The sequence below is a fragment of the Micropterus dolomieu genome, linkage group LG10 (genome assembly GCF_021292245.1).
Source record: "Micropterus dolomieu isolate WLL.071019.BEF.003 ecotype Adirondacks linkage group LG10, ASM2129224v1, whole genome shotgun sequence".
Classification (NCBI taxonomy): Eukaryota; Metazoa; Chordata; class Actinopteri; order Centrarchiformes; family Centrarchidae; genus Micropterus; species Micropterus dolomieu.
In genome coordinates this window covers 29,241,345-29,256,321 of record NC_060159.1, presented here as the reverse complement: position 1 = coordinate 29,256,321, position 14,977 = coordinate 29,241,345, and the positions used below count along the sequence as shown (strand labels likewise).

At 46.4% G+C, this 14,977-nt stretch overlaps 1 long non-coding RNA gene and 1 pseudogene across 1 annotated transcript; one reads left to right on the top strand and one right to left on the bottom strand.

The window, feature by feature from the left end:
- The window catches only part of LOC123977517, an 80,467-nt pseudogene that overhangs the window by 26,077 nt on the left and 39,413 nt on the right, over nt 1-14,977 (bottom strand).
- LOC123977361 lies at nt 9,428-11,180 on the top strand. The gene is made up of 4 exons (XR_006826636.1): nt 9,428-10,275; nt 10,372-10,470; nt 10,650-10,801; nt 10,999-11,180. It is a non-coding gene; the product is annotated as an uncharacterized LOC123977361 (long non-coding RNA).

Genomic DNA, 14,977 nt, shown 5'->3' with positions numbered 1-14,977 from the left:
CTCTATTTCTTTGTGCATTTAATCAGATGCTTATTTATTTATTGAGCATTTATTTCTGTATTTATTTCTGAATTTGTCAGGATCAGTCCTCCATAGCTCTGGCGAGGAGCGATGGGCTCAGATGTGTTACTGTTGAGAAAGTTGGATAACAATGAAGAGGAAGCCGGGCTCAGAACAATGAACTGAAATGAAGTAGTCCAGTTTCTGACCGTATTACACTTGCACATCAATACTCCAAGTACTTTGTGAAGTTTAAATAAAGTGTGGCGTTGTGACAGCAACATGTCTGAAACAGCTTTTTGTACCAGCGTTTGGGCTCCGGACCACAGAGACGTTAGAGAGCTGAGGTTCAACAGAATGATGGGATTTGTTAGTAGGCTGTTATATATTATATATACACACTATAAAAAATGTATAAAGCCGCAAGCAACAATGATCGGGATCCAAGCAGGTCGGGGAAAATGCAACATTGGACGTTTTCAGAGAAGAAGAGCAGATGCAGGGACTTCAGAGAGAAGTGATGAAAGAATTTGGACTTGAAGCCTTTTTTGTAGGGAGGTCCTGATCGAGTCATTTAATATTGAGTATCTGCTGATCAGATACTTGTATTTCCCTAGAACAGTTGAACAGCGCACACTTCATGTACATTAAATTAAGTTTCTGTCTCCTTTTAAAAGTTTCCTCCAGTGTGTGTTGCTTCATTGCAGCCTCTGTCTGAGTGAACTCTGAACTCTGCTGCTCAGGGCGAACCTTTAGCTTCTTAAAGATTTTTCCAGTTCACTGTATCTATTTTAAAAGGTACAGGACTAAACTGGTTTCACTGTAAGTCTTCATTTTTAGGTGGTTTATGAAATTGGTATTATTGAACGCAGCTCTTTTAACGTTAAAGGGCTTTAATCTGTTTTCCTTCATGGACCCAAAATAAACACTTTGCTGTGGTTAAATCATAATAAACGGATCCAAATGATGATGCTGATTTGTTTAACATATGAATTCATGCTTTGTCAGGTTTGTCAGCAAGATGACAAGAAAAGTACTTTTAAAATGCTTCTTTTCTAAATGGAGTTCGGATCGATCAGGGCTGCGTTATTCTAGATTGTTTCATTGTAAAGTACAACGACAGCTGGACTCAAGTAACGTTAACAGACACATGTTTAGTGAACTTACCAGGAAGTTCAGCTTCCTCTCTTTCTTTTCTGCAAGCAGTCTCCTGTTTCTGTGGCTCTCTGCAGCAGACAGCTTGAGAAGCGCGAGCCAATTTAAATCCACTTTTTAATCCCCGAGATTAAAATAAAAAGTTCATTTCATCAAAGACATTAACTCTGAGCTTCCTTTCAGTTTCGCCTTGTTAGACAACAGCTGTCCTCGCGAGTGTCCTCTTTCTACAGTTGTTCATTAAAAAGTTCAAACATTTCTGATTCTTCTTTAGAGTCTTGTGAGAGGAAACGTGTCACGGACCGTTTAGTCACACTTTGAACTTTGCAGTTTGTTACGGAAATCGCTGAAAACAGGAAGAGGGCGAGTTGATCTTCGTGTGAATTCATGTGTTGCTGCGCTCCACTGCTCGTTATTCTATTCACATCTTAGTGCTGATTGCCTCCATCCTTTTCTATAATCCAGTTTTTCTTCATTTAGTTCCAACTATGCAAATGAAGTAGAAACAGTTTCTCCAGCTGCTCCCAGGTCCCTGAACAATCCTTTGAGGAGAGCAGCTACTTTCTGCAGTGAACTAACAAGCTTCACCGTTTCCTTGTCTCCACATTTCCATCAGGATGTTAACCAATCAGAGCCAGCCCACTCCTCAGCCCGCAGAGCCCAAACCTCTGGGCAAACTACTGCATCTCTTCTCTTACATCTAAAAGCACATTTTCTTTGGACTGAATAATATGTTCTCCCCTTCCTTTCATGTTCCCATGGATTTTACTGACCTGTTTATTATTTCTGTGTAATCTGGTGAGCCATACTGTAAATTCATTTGAACTCTTTCCTCCTGCACCGCCTTCTTTGCCACCTCATTTTTAACTCTTCCATTGAGAAAAACACATTGAAAAAATCTGAATTATCACAATTTATGTGCTATTTAGTCATATTATTTCTTGTTATTTGACATCTCCTTCTCCTGTTTTCTTCACCTACATTCTTGGAGCTATGAACTTTTTGAAATTGCTTGACCAACATATTTGCTTTTCCTTTATTATTTACAGCTTCAGCTCCATCACAGTGGAGGACAGAGATTTCTGTCTGCCTAAAACCTCCTGTCATTGTACTAAAGGCTGGTCCTAATTTATTACAAAAACTCTTCCAACTTTGTTTCTTTGCTTGCTTAATTACACGTCTTGCCTTAGCTCTAAGCCTCTGATACTCAGTCGCACAGTTCTCTAATAAGTGTTGCCTTAAATCTCTATAGGCCCTGTTCCTAGCTCGGACTGCAGAGTTACATTCTTCAGTCCACCATGGTACCATTGATCCTCTTACTGGTACTTTTTTCTTCAGAATATTCTTGACTGCAGCTGACCACATTACTTTGCTTAGAGAACTATTCCACTCGTCTCCTTTTTCACTATCTATTATTGATGATCCCATATTTACTTGGTCCTCAGACTTTATCCAATCAGCTCTTTTCTCATTAAGCCTCAGGGAGCAATTAACTGGCTCCTCGATTAGACACCTACCAAATGTACAAATTATTGGCACATGATCACTTCCCCCTGAATAAAGACCTATTGTCTCCCACCTGCTGACTGATGCTAACTCTGCTGATACAACTGTAATATCTATGAAAGAGGACACTGATCGACTTGTACTAAACCAAGCAGGACCACCATCATTTAACACAACTAGATTATTTCTGTCCACAAAATCTTCTACAGTTTGACCATTTCTGTCTCTTCTTACTTCCCCACAGTTCATTATGAGCATTAAAATCCCCGAGCCAAACCACCGGTACACTAATCTTATCTACAGTTTCCTGAAAATGACTCTTCTAGCTTAATGCACGGATTATACAGATTTATAACAGAGACTTTCCCTCGATCAGTCCAAACGTCTGTACTGACACACTCTAACACTGTTTTTATTTCTACTCTTCTACACTGAGTTCCATTTTTACTAAAGGTTGCACGTCCCCCTCCTGATGTATTCGCTCTATCCTTCCTTTCACATTTGTATCCAGGTATTATAAAATCTAGTCTCGGTTTTAACCAAGTTTCCTCAATGCAAATCACTTCTGTTTCTTCTCTAAGACCATCTATCAAGTGTTTAAATTCCTGCCCATTCGCAGTCAGACTCCAAGCATTCCACAGCATTATGTAAAACAATACAAAAGAAACTAATCACCATCATAGTCTCCGTACCTGCTGTCCATTTCTTCTTCCTCATTTGCATCCAACTCTGTTGACTTCCATTTGATCTTTGATCTTTCCTGAGTCTCAGTAACTTCCCATATTTCTTTTGGGTTAATTCCCTTGAAGCCTCGAAGCTTTTTCTGCAGCAGAAGTAATTTCTCGTGCCACATCTGATTTTTTTTGTTTGCCACCAATTTAACTCTCCACATTGCTTCAACCATGAATGCCAGCAGACCTTTCTTGTTAATCACAGCTGAGTCGTCATTTAAAGTTTGTCCCTTTGTTAGATCTCTTGCAGTGACCTCACTGTGACCTTGACTGACCCCACTGTTATCCTCCACCCTTTTTACTGCCTCTGCATGAGATATTTTTCGGTCCTTTTTTATTCTCTCCACATTTTCTGCTTTGATATAACTTTGGCAGCCCCTGAAGGAAGCTGGATGTCCCCCCCCCCACAGTTTTGCATTCTTTTCCGTTGTGATCTTGCTACATCGTCTACATCTTCTCTTTCCACTTCACACAGCTGCCACATGCCCACATCTCTGGCTCTTAAAACAGGAAGAGAAGCTTTAGGCCAATCTGTCCCGGCGATTTTCTCTTTCTCATTAAAAAGGACATAACATACCTTTCTGATTCGTCCTCAGAGTCTTGTGTGAGGAAACGTGTCACGCACCACTTAGTCGCACCTTTTTCATTTCATTTCCCAAATTTGATCCTCTTGGCGTCTGATCCCTGCCACCGAGATGCGAGCTGGACGAGTGGAGGAGGCACAAAATGGGGAAATAAGAAAAGCTCCAGGAAGAGGGTGAGTTGCTCTTCCTGTCGATGTAAAATTGAAAATGTCAGCACAAACATCCAACAAATAACATTTCATTCTCCAGGGGCCATTAGTATCTAACAGCTGACCAACAAGTAAAATATTGTTTCTAAAGCAGTTAAAAAACATTGACTTGTTTTTACAGAGAATGTCCTTCTCATTCCAAATCTAAGCCCACTGCAGTCCTACAGTAACGGCCGTCATCTCACGTCTTTTCCCAACGCTGACGTTCATTGTTGGTCTATATCTTCCTGTTCCTGCCTCGTCCTCTTCATCTTTAGATCCGTCTGGACTCAGTAACTGTAATATTTGCTCCTTATGTCCTGACCTGCCAGACGCCCTTTCCCTTCTCTTCCCATTCGCTCTGTAGTTCCAATATGTTTAAGTCTGTCTCAGTTGTTGGAATTAACCAAATAGGGATTTTACTAAGAAGCAGGTATTATTTCATCTATACTCCTCGGATTTAGTCTTTGTTACCGAGTCAAAGCCGTCACCTTTAACAGAACTGTACTCCAGACTCTCTGCAGGGTTTCCATATTCACGTCCACGTAAACGCCTCCAGTCTTCTCAGGTCTGAGGACACTTCTCCTAACCTGGATCGCCTTAGCTGCTGTTGGTCTCATCACACTTGCACAAGTCCTCCTTCAGTAAATGTGTGTTAGCTGTTGCTCCAGATACGCAGCATCCATCATCTGTAGCTGACCCCATTAGAGCCTGTAAATATACATCAGTCATGCTTTATTTGCTCCCCAGTCTTTCTGCTCTCAGTACATTTAGCACTTCCACCTTTTCGACGTGTGTTTCCCATGTTGCCTTTCGGTCTGACCACATACCCAGATATTTAAAATGATCTGCTGGTTCCATATTGTGGCCATATAACTTCAGGTCCTGTCTGTCAGACTTACCTGCAGAAAGCTTAAAGCCCCAGTTATACGACCGTTGTTCCGCTTTTCCTGTTGCTTCCTTGATTTTCCTTCTCACCCTTATGGGATCTCGTCCTCATCATCTGCACACAGAGCTGACCCGGTCCTTCTGTCCTGATGCATGAAAATCTCACTAATCGTAATAAAAGTGGACCAACAACTCCGCCTTGTGGAATCCCACTTTAACTCTAGACCTTCTTCCTGACAGAAAGTCTGAGAGCCAGTTATTAGTTAGTTAGTTAGAAACCCTTCCCTCCACGTGGACTCATTAGCTTTTTCACTATCAGAGGACACAGTACTCATTATTTCTCTCTTTGGCTCGTGGCTCACTTTCACAACAGCGTCCTCTGTCGAACGCCCTTTTCTGACCCGCTTTGACGTGGTGCACATAATCCTCTGTGGTCTTCTGACGGGCGTCTTCTCCACCCGCCTGCAGAGACGTGACGTTAGGGCGAGCAGCATTATTAATAGCAACATTAACGCTCTCCTCCAGCTTTTTACCTTCTTCTTATTAAAGAAGTGTAAAATTATGTGTGACACTTTCTCTGCTAGTTTCTGGAACACGACTCAGTGGAGCTCCTAAAACCATTTAATCCTGTCACTACTTCATTCAAATTCATTTCTGCATCACAGAACCTTTTTAATGAACACATCTCTGTTCTCTATGGACGTCATCCAAACGCTCACCACGCTAGCAAACGCATTTGCCTTTTCTTTATGTGTTACTGCCAGAACTCCCTCTGATGCTGCTGTCGTCCACTCAGCATGACCACGCCTCTCCATGTGAACCTCCCTCCCTCTAGGAGAACAGCAGCTCCTCCCTGCACTTTCTTTTCTTATCTACCCTTATTAAAATTAGATTATGTTGCTTCAAGTTATTTCTTAACATTCTCGTTGCCCTGTGTCCTTCTGTAAAAGCTTCTGTGCATGTTTCATCCCCCCCGGCTGACCTACGTGCTTTTCAATGCTGCATTCAGTCTTAAATGTGTAACTTCCGATGCGCTGACAGTGACTCGGCTGAATACAACATGTTTCTTCAGTTTTAACTCCCGCTTCTTATGATCCGGCCTGTCTTGGAGATCTAGTTCAACATTTATAGAGCAACGTGTTGGAAACTGATGGCTCCCGATACTTGTACTGTCCTTTACCTCCCCTTCACTAGAGTTTGGCAGATTATTAGAAACCAGAGCGAGATCAGTCACAGGACAGTGTGTCAGAACGCCTTGTGCCGTTATTTAAACAAACTAACATCCATCAGCTTATAGAAGTTGATCACTACTAAGTGCCCGTCTCATGTAGAAATGTCAGTATTTCTGTTGTTACCTAACCCACCCTCCATCATTATTACTCTGATACCTCCTCTGCAGCTTCTGCCACTGTCTTCATCCTGTCACTTTTCCTTTACGTATAAAAGCTCCAGAGCTCCTTTCTACCATCTTAGGTCTCCTGCCTGGTTGCTGTGTGGTTCCTGTTGTGTTGTGTCTACTGGTCCTGGCTGAGATCTCTGGTAGGCCATATTCAGGTTTTCATGACGCTCTGTTGGTCTCTTCTACGCTCACCTCCACATTTCGCCCATCTCTGTCTGCATTTACGTTGTAGTGCTGTGTTTCTCTGGCACGGTTGGGGAATACTCTCCCTAACTTTGAAGTTTATCCTATTTGGACGTGACGAGGCAAAGCCTTCAAAAGCCAGCAGTGCAGACTGATGAGTCTGATCTGACCTGTTATGTGATCTCTGCACTCCCACTTTTCTCTCACACCTCCAAGCACGTTTCCATCTGAATCCCTCCTCTAGCTTTGCTGCTACATGCACGTTAATCTTTCCACCACCAAGGTTGCTCACTTTCTTCTGTTACTCTGTTTAATTTCCCGTATCTTTCTCTTCTGAAGGTGACCTTTATCATTACGTTCCCCTCTTCCTGCTTGTCGTCCTCGGGCCTACTGCTCCCACGAGGCTTAGCTCTTTTTGTTGACTGGTCTTGGAGTGCTCTCTCCTCCGCTACTCGCCCCTCATCGTCACCATACAGCTCGATTGCGATCCGCCTTCGATCTCTCGCCAACCTCTCACTTCCGCTCCGACCAAAACCGCCAGCTTGTTTTCGTCCTCCCGCGGGAGAAGAGTTAACGACAAAGTCATAAAGGGGATTAAAAATGTCCCCGGTTCTTTAAAATGTGGGACTTTCTGGATGAAGGGTTTTCCTGAAATGGATCAAATGTTTCGTTTTCCAGGCCAGCGGAGAGACCAACACTCAAGCAAACCGAGAATAAACGAGGAACGAGAGAGAAAGGAAGTGCGAGGAACGCTGTGACCAGCTCCTCAGCTTATTTTTCTGTCTAAAAAACTTTTGGGCTGATGGCGGCTCGTCCTTCCAAACAGAACCTCAGCCAATGATGCACATTATTCACATTTAACTCGCAGCTGCCGCACGCGTCAGAGGTCACACGCCTCCGGAACAGCGAGGCTCAGGGTTCAGGGTCGCCGTGGGAATCAAACCCGGGTCTCTGAACTCAATGCTCTGTGAAGTCACACCAAACCGCAGCCACATTCACAACCTCCCTCACTTGGTGCGACAGGAAGTTTGAAACGTTAGGACTCAGATTCTCAGCAGGAGGGCGCTGAATAATGTTTCACGCTGCTTAGACCCAAATGAAGGTCCAGCTGGAGGAAGTCCACCACAGACCACCTTCTTTCTCCCGCCTGGGTGGGAACCACATCAGCTCCACACAGTTTTCCAACACAGTGAACGTTGTGGAGGATGACTTCACAGGGAGCCTTTAGGAACTCACCGCCTCCAACACTTTCACCGGGAACCTGAAACCTTCGCCAGTCTGTCTCAATAGTTCAGCCTCGTCTTCCTCTCGGCGCAGCGAGTTCTGCCTCTCCGGATCTGAAGAGCTCGGCTCACGGCTGGATGAGAGAGGCCCTCAGATTATTCCAGCCACGACGGGTATTTCCCAGCTGATCTTCCAGGAGCTCACATTCATTTGAAGTCAGGTGCAGAAGATCTCTGGAGTCCGGTCACCGCCAGTCGGCTGATGTCAGCTGTTATTTCACAGTCTGAATGTTTGAAAGGAGTGAAAGTGTTTCTGCTGCAGCGGCGGCGAGCAGCGGGGAAGGAGGCTTGCTCAGTAGCAGTACCAAGTCAGTCCTTAAACGGTACATTTGCTGTGACGAAGTCAAGGAACAGGAACAGGAGGTCCGGTCGCTTTTCATCGTCCTCCTGTGAGCCCGACTGCGATCAGCTGACGCCACCTTCAGTCTGTCGGTGCAGAGACGAGTTCTCGCTTTGAAGGCGTGGCTCGGTGAGGTTTTGGCTTCCTCTGGGGTCTCAGGTTCTGGGATGATGCCTTGCTTCACTGCCGTTGGTAGAGCTTCAGAAAACAAAGGTGTGAGTTCCTCGTTAGACCGTCTCGAGGCCTTCTTCTTCTTCGTCTTCTGATTCCAGCATCACACTCTTTCCATCCATCCTCGAAGAAAACATCGTCGGCGGCGGAGTGTAAAATCTGATCAGGATCTGTGTACAGAGTCTTAATCTGCCCCCCGTCCTGCTGCTTTGGCCTCGTTACAGTGAAGACTGAAGGATCAGGTTTTATTTGTCTTCTTCTTCTTGGATTCTCCCTGTGATCCGTCAAACCGGAGGCTTTGGTTTTCTGACGGTTGCTATAAGTTCCAATAACCTTTCTTCCTTTGACCATCTGGTCTGAACCAGCTGAAGGTCAGCCTCACCTGTTGGCAGCGTGGGACACTTTGAACGTCGCTCATGAAAACGCTGCCGGAGAACGTGTCTGTTCCACCGTCTTCAGATGTCTGGACTGTAAATAACACCTCGGGGGCTGTGAGAGCTGACGTGTTGTACTGGATCTGGTCTCAGTGACCCCGCTAACAGGACCCACGTGGTCTCTGTAGTAGACTTTCTTCGCTCTGGCCCTCTATCGGCTTCACAGAAGTCCCGTTTGAAGCGGAGTTTCCAGACGGAATCACGGCGACGTCTCCTGGCAAACTGGATGACGACCTGTCTCCCTTCTTCTGGTCTTCCGAGGCGGTGCACGGTATCGACCGCCGTGTTCGTTTCCCACAGCCTGGATCTCCTCTTTCTTTGATGTCAGCGGCGTTCATCTCCACAAGTTTGGCGCTGTTAGCCACCATGATGGCGTCCTGGTGGTTAGCTTTTCTACAGCTTGGACAGGGGCTGGATGTTGGATTTCCTTCGGATCGTCAGGGGTTTTAATGTTTGCAGGAGGTTCCTGGGGGGGGGGGGGGGGGGGGGGGGGGTTTCCTCTGGTTGTCGTGGTCACTCGTGTTTGTTGGGCTCGTGGCTGCGGTTAGCCTAGCATTAGCTTTCCCGCTCAGCATGTGGGTTAAAGGTCATTCGAGGGCCCAGCTTGTTCCTCACGGCCAAAACTCCACCGTACCATTTTAAATCGCTCGAAAGTTAACACAAAAGTTCAGGAGCTTACAAAGCGCAGCTTGCCCGGTCCGCCTTCTGGCCAGAACCCTGTCCTTCCTGGAACCGGATCCAGCACGTCGCAGCAGTTTCTGTTTCTGCAGCTGGACGGAGGAAACATTTACGAAGCTGACAGAGTTCCTGCTGAGTTTAGTTTAGTTTGTTGTCGTCTGAGCCGAGCGGGCGACCGAACACAAGAAGCTGGTTTGCTTTTGATGATCAGAAAACAAATCAATCTAATAAAGCCAGAGGTCCGGAGCAACGAGGGGTTAAGAGTCCAGCTCAGGGACACGTCACAGTGGGAATCAAACCCCGGTCTCTCACACCAGAGCCATGTGTCTCATCCACTGCACCATCGCCACCCCACAATAAATCCATCTAATAAATGGGCCAAATGTTTGTCTCTTACTTTTAGTCCAGGTCGGGCTGGTGGAGTCCCGGAGACCGCCGCGTTCAGAGCCTGCTCCTCTTTTGGTAAAGAGGTTTAGAAGATGTCGTGGACTCTCCTGGTCCAGGTGTTCTGCAGATGTTCTGAACTTGTTGTCAGGGTAACCGTGTGGATCAGCTTTAGATGCTGCACTTCCTCATTTTTTCATCCCTTTCAGCAGTACGAAGATGGCAGGACGGCGTTACTGTCCGTGATGCGTTGACACGTCAGCGTGACGCAGAGAAGCAGAGCTCCAACCGTCTGGATGAAATCTGGCGGTGATCAGCACGATGACCTGCTCGCTGTGGGTCTGCTGAAGGGTCTGTGTTGTTGTTGTTTGTTCTCCCTCTGTTGGTGGTCTGTGTGAACAACATGTCGTTCAGCTCCACTCTCGTGTTCGACCCTTCTGCCTGTAGAGAGCGATGAACTTCAGCCTGGGTGTCCTGGGGGGTCAGAGCGTTCTGCAGAGACCACGTTGTGATCAGCGGGACATGAGCTCGGTCGTTTGCATCAAGGTGTCAAAGAATTTCTTCAAAATATGAGAAATTGCTTTTATGATTGTGACGAGATGATGATGACGTGGAACAATTTGTTTTTAGAATTTTAATTCTGATCAGAGAAGTTTACCAAAGCGCTGTTTGTCTTCTTATCCATTGTTATTATTAGTATTATTCATTATTGTTGTTGTTATCAGTACTACTAGCAGCAGGCTTATGTGGGGACACTCCATCTTTTCTGAGGACGTTGAAAAGGATCTGACAGTTTGTGTTTCGGGTTGGATTTGACATGAAATGCAGCAACACAGTGGAGTGATCGCTGATCTGGGATCATCACACTGCGGAGGAGGTGAGTTGTGATTTCCGGGGAGCACATGAACGCACCACGGAGCCTGCTGCTGTACTTCGTCGCGTCGTTAAAGTTTGCTTTCATTAAATTTTCTTTTCGGCCGCTGTAAAACTCAGGGTTTCTTCCTTCTGGCTCTGTAAAATGTTTGTTTTGATTTTATTTCTCTTTTTTAACCCCGTGACCTCTGACCCCCCCAGTGCCGCCAAATACAATCTGCGGAAGTAAACCGGAAGTTGTCGTGAGAAGTGGCAGCAGCTAACGTTAGCCGCGGACCGACAACAAAGATCCGATCAGACTGTTATTATCGATCATCGGCCGCTTTCCTCTCAGGTCAGACGGCGTAAACAGAGCCGTTAAAGTCCCGCTGCGGTCCTTCTTTCACTCGGTAAGTGCGTGTTTTTATTCACGCAGCTAATACTGATAGCATTAGCACGGAGCGCATTTAACGTTCACTTCTACCGATAAGCTAATAATGCTAACTGAAGCTAACGAATGCTAACTGAGGCGGATCAGACTGATGGCGCGTGATCAATACTGTCTGATAGTAGACCCACAGTAGAGACAGGGACAGACAGTAACATCAGAAACCCGCAGTAGAGACAGAGACAGGCAGTAGAGACAGAGACCCGCAGTAGAGACAGAGACAGACAGTAACATCAGAAACCCGCAGTAGAGACATAGACAGGCAGTAGAGACAGAGACCCGCAGTAGAGACAGAGACAGACAGTAACATCAGAAACCCGCAGTAGAGACATAGACAGGCAGTAGAGACAGAGACCCGCAGTAGAGACAGAGACCCGCAGTAGAGACAGAGACAGGCAGTAACATCAGACACCCGCAGTAGAGACAGAGACAGGCAGTAGAGACAGAGACAGGCAGTAACATCAGAGACCCGCAGTAGAGACAGAGACAGGCAGTAACATCAGAGACAGGCAGTAACATCAGAGACAGGCAGTAACATCAGAGACAGACAGTAACATCAGAGACAGGCAGTAACAGAGACAGGCAATAACATCAGAGACAGACAGTCGAGACAGACAGTAACATCAGAGACAGACAGTAGAGACAGAGACCCACAGTAGAGACAGAGACAGACAGTAACATCAGAGACAGACAGTAACATCAGAGACAGGCAGTAGAGACAGAGACAGACAGTAACATCAGAGACAGACAGTAACATCAGAGACCCACAGTAGAGACAGAGACAGACAGTAACATCAGAGACCCACAGTAGAGACAGAGACAGACAGTAACATCAGAGACCCACAGTAGAGACAGAGACCCACAGTAGAGACAGAGACAGACAGTAACATCAGAGACAGACAGTAACATCAGAGACAGGCAGTAGAGACAGAGACAGGCAGTAGAGACAGAGACAGGCAATAACATCAGAGACAGACAGTAGAGACAGGCAATAACATCAGAGACAGACAGTAGAGACAGGCAGTAACAGGGACAGGCAATAACATCAGAGACAGACAGTAGAGACAGACAGTAACATCAGAGACCCGCAGTAGAGACAGAGACAGACAGTAACATCAGAGACCCGCAGTAGAGACAGAGACAGACAGTAACATCAGAGACCCGCAGTAGAGACAGAGACAGACAGTAACATCAGAGACCCGCAGTAGAGACAGAGACAGACAGTAACATCAGAGACCCACAGTAGAGACAGAGACAGACAGTAACATCAGAGACCCACAGTAGAGACAGAGACAGACAGTAACATCAGAGACCCACAGTAGAGACAGAGACAGGCAGTAGAGACAGAGACCCACAGTAGAGACAGAGACAGGCAGTAGAGACAGAGACAGACAGTAACATCAGAGACAGGCAGTAGAGACAGAGACAGACAGTAGAGACAGAGACAGGCAGTAACATCAGAGACCCGCAGTAGAGACAGAGACCCGCAGTAGAGACAGAGACAGACAGTAACATCAGAGACCCGCAGTAGAGACAGGGACAGACAGTAACATCAGAGACAGACAGTAACATCAGGGACAGACAGTAGAGACAGACAGTAACATCAGAGACAGACAGTAGAGACAGAGACAGACAGTAGAGACAGAGACAGGCAGTAACATCAGAGACCCACAGTAGAGACAGAGACAGGCAGTAACATCAGAGACAGGCAGTAACATCAGACAGTAGAGACAGAGACAGACAGTAGAGACAGAGACAGGCAGTAACATCAGAGACCCACAGTAACATCAGAGACCCACAGTAACATCAGAGACCCACAGTAACATCAGAGACAGACAGTAACATCAGAGACAGACAGTAACATCAGAGACAGAGATACACAGTAACATCAGAGACAGACAGTAACATCAGAGACAGACAGTAACATCAGAGACCCGCAGTAGAGACAGAGACAGGCAGTAACATCAGAGACCCGCAGTAGAGACAGAGACCCGCAGTAGAGACAGAGACCCGCAGTAGAGACAGAGACAGGCAGTAACATCAGAGACAGGCAGTAACATCAGAGACAGGCAGTAACATCAGAGACAGGCAGTAGAGACAGAGACAGGCAGTAACATCAGAGACAGGCAGTAGAGACAGAGACAGGCAGTAGAGACAGAGACAGGCAGTAACATCAGAGACAGACAGTAACATCAGAGACAGACAGTAACATCAGAGACAGGCAGTAGAGACAGAGACAGGCAGTAGAGACAGAGACAGGCAGTAACATCAGAGACCCGCAGTAGAGACAGAGACAGGCAGTAACATCAGAGACCCGCAGTAGAGACAGAGACAGGCAGTAACATCAGAGACAGACAGTAACATCAGAGACAGACAGTAACATCAGAGACAGGCAGTAGAGACAGAGACAGACAGTAGAGACAGAGACAGGCAGTAACATCAGAGACCCGCAGTAGAGACAGAGACAGACAGTAGAGACAGAGACAGACAGTAGAGACAGAGACAGGCAGTAACATCAGAGACAGGCAGTAACATCAGAGACAGGCAGTAGAGACAGAGACAGACAGTAGAGACAGAGACAGGCAGTAACATCAGAGACCCGCAGTAGAGACAGAGACAGACAGTAACATCAGAGACCCGCAGTAGAGACAGAGACAGACAGTAACATCAGAGACCCGCAGTAGAGACAGAGACAGACAGTAACATCAGAGACCCGCAGTAGAGACAGAGACAGACAGTAACATCAGAGACCCGCAGTAGAGACAGAGACAGGCAGTAGAGACAGAGACCCACAGTAGAGACAGAGACAGGCAGTAGAGACAGAGACAGACAGTAACATCAGAGACAGACAGTAGAGACAGACAGTAACATCAGAGACAGACAGTAGAGACAGAGACAGACAGTAGAGACAGAGACAGGCAGTAACATCAGAGACCCACAGTAGAGACAGAGACAGGCAGTAACATCAGAGACAGGCAGTAACATCAGACAGTAGAGACAGAGACAGACAGTAGAGACAGAGACCCACAGTAACATCAGAGACCCACAGTAACATCAGAGACCGACAGTAACATCAGAGACAGACAGTAACATCAGAGACAGAGATACACAGTAACATCAGAGACAGACAGTAACATCAGAGACAGAGACAGGCAGTAACATCAGAGACCCGCAGTAGAGACAGAGACCCGCAGTAGAGACAGAGACAGGCAGTAACATCAGAGACCCGCAGTAGAGACAGAGACAGACAGTAACATCAGAGACCCGCAGTAGAGACAGGGACAGACAGTAACATCAGAGACCCGCAGTAGAGACAGAGCCAGGCAGTAGAGACAGAGCCAGGCAGTAGAGACAGAGCCAGGCAGTAACATCAGAGACCCACAGTAGAGACAGAGTCAGACAGTAGAGACAGACAGTAACATCAGAGACCCACAGTAGAGACAGAGTCAGACAGTAGAGACAGGCAGTAACATCAGATACCCGCAGTAGAGACAGAGACAGACAGTAACATCAGAGACCCGCAGTAGAGACAGAGCCAGGCAGTAGAGACAGAGCCAGGCAGTAGAGACAGAGCCAGACAGTAACATCAGAGACCCGCAGTAGAGACAGAGACAGGCAGTAACATCAGAGACCCACAGTAGAGACAGAGTCAGACAGTAGAGACAGAGTCAGACAGTAGAGACAGACAGTAACATCAGAAACCCACAGTAGAGACAGAGACAGGCAGTAACATCAGAGACCCACAGTAGAGAC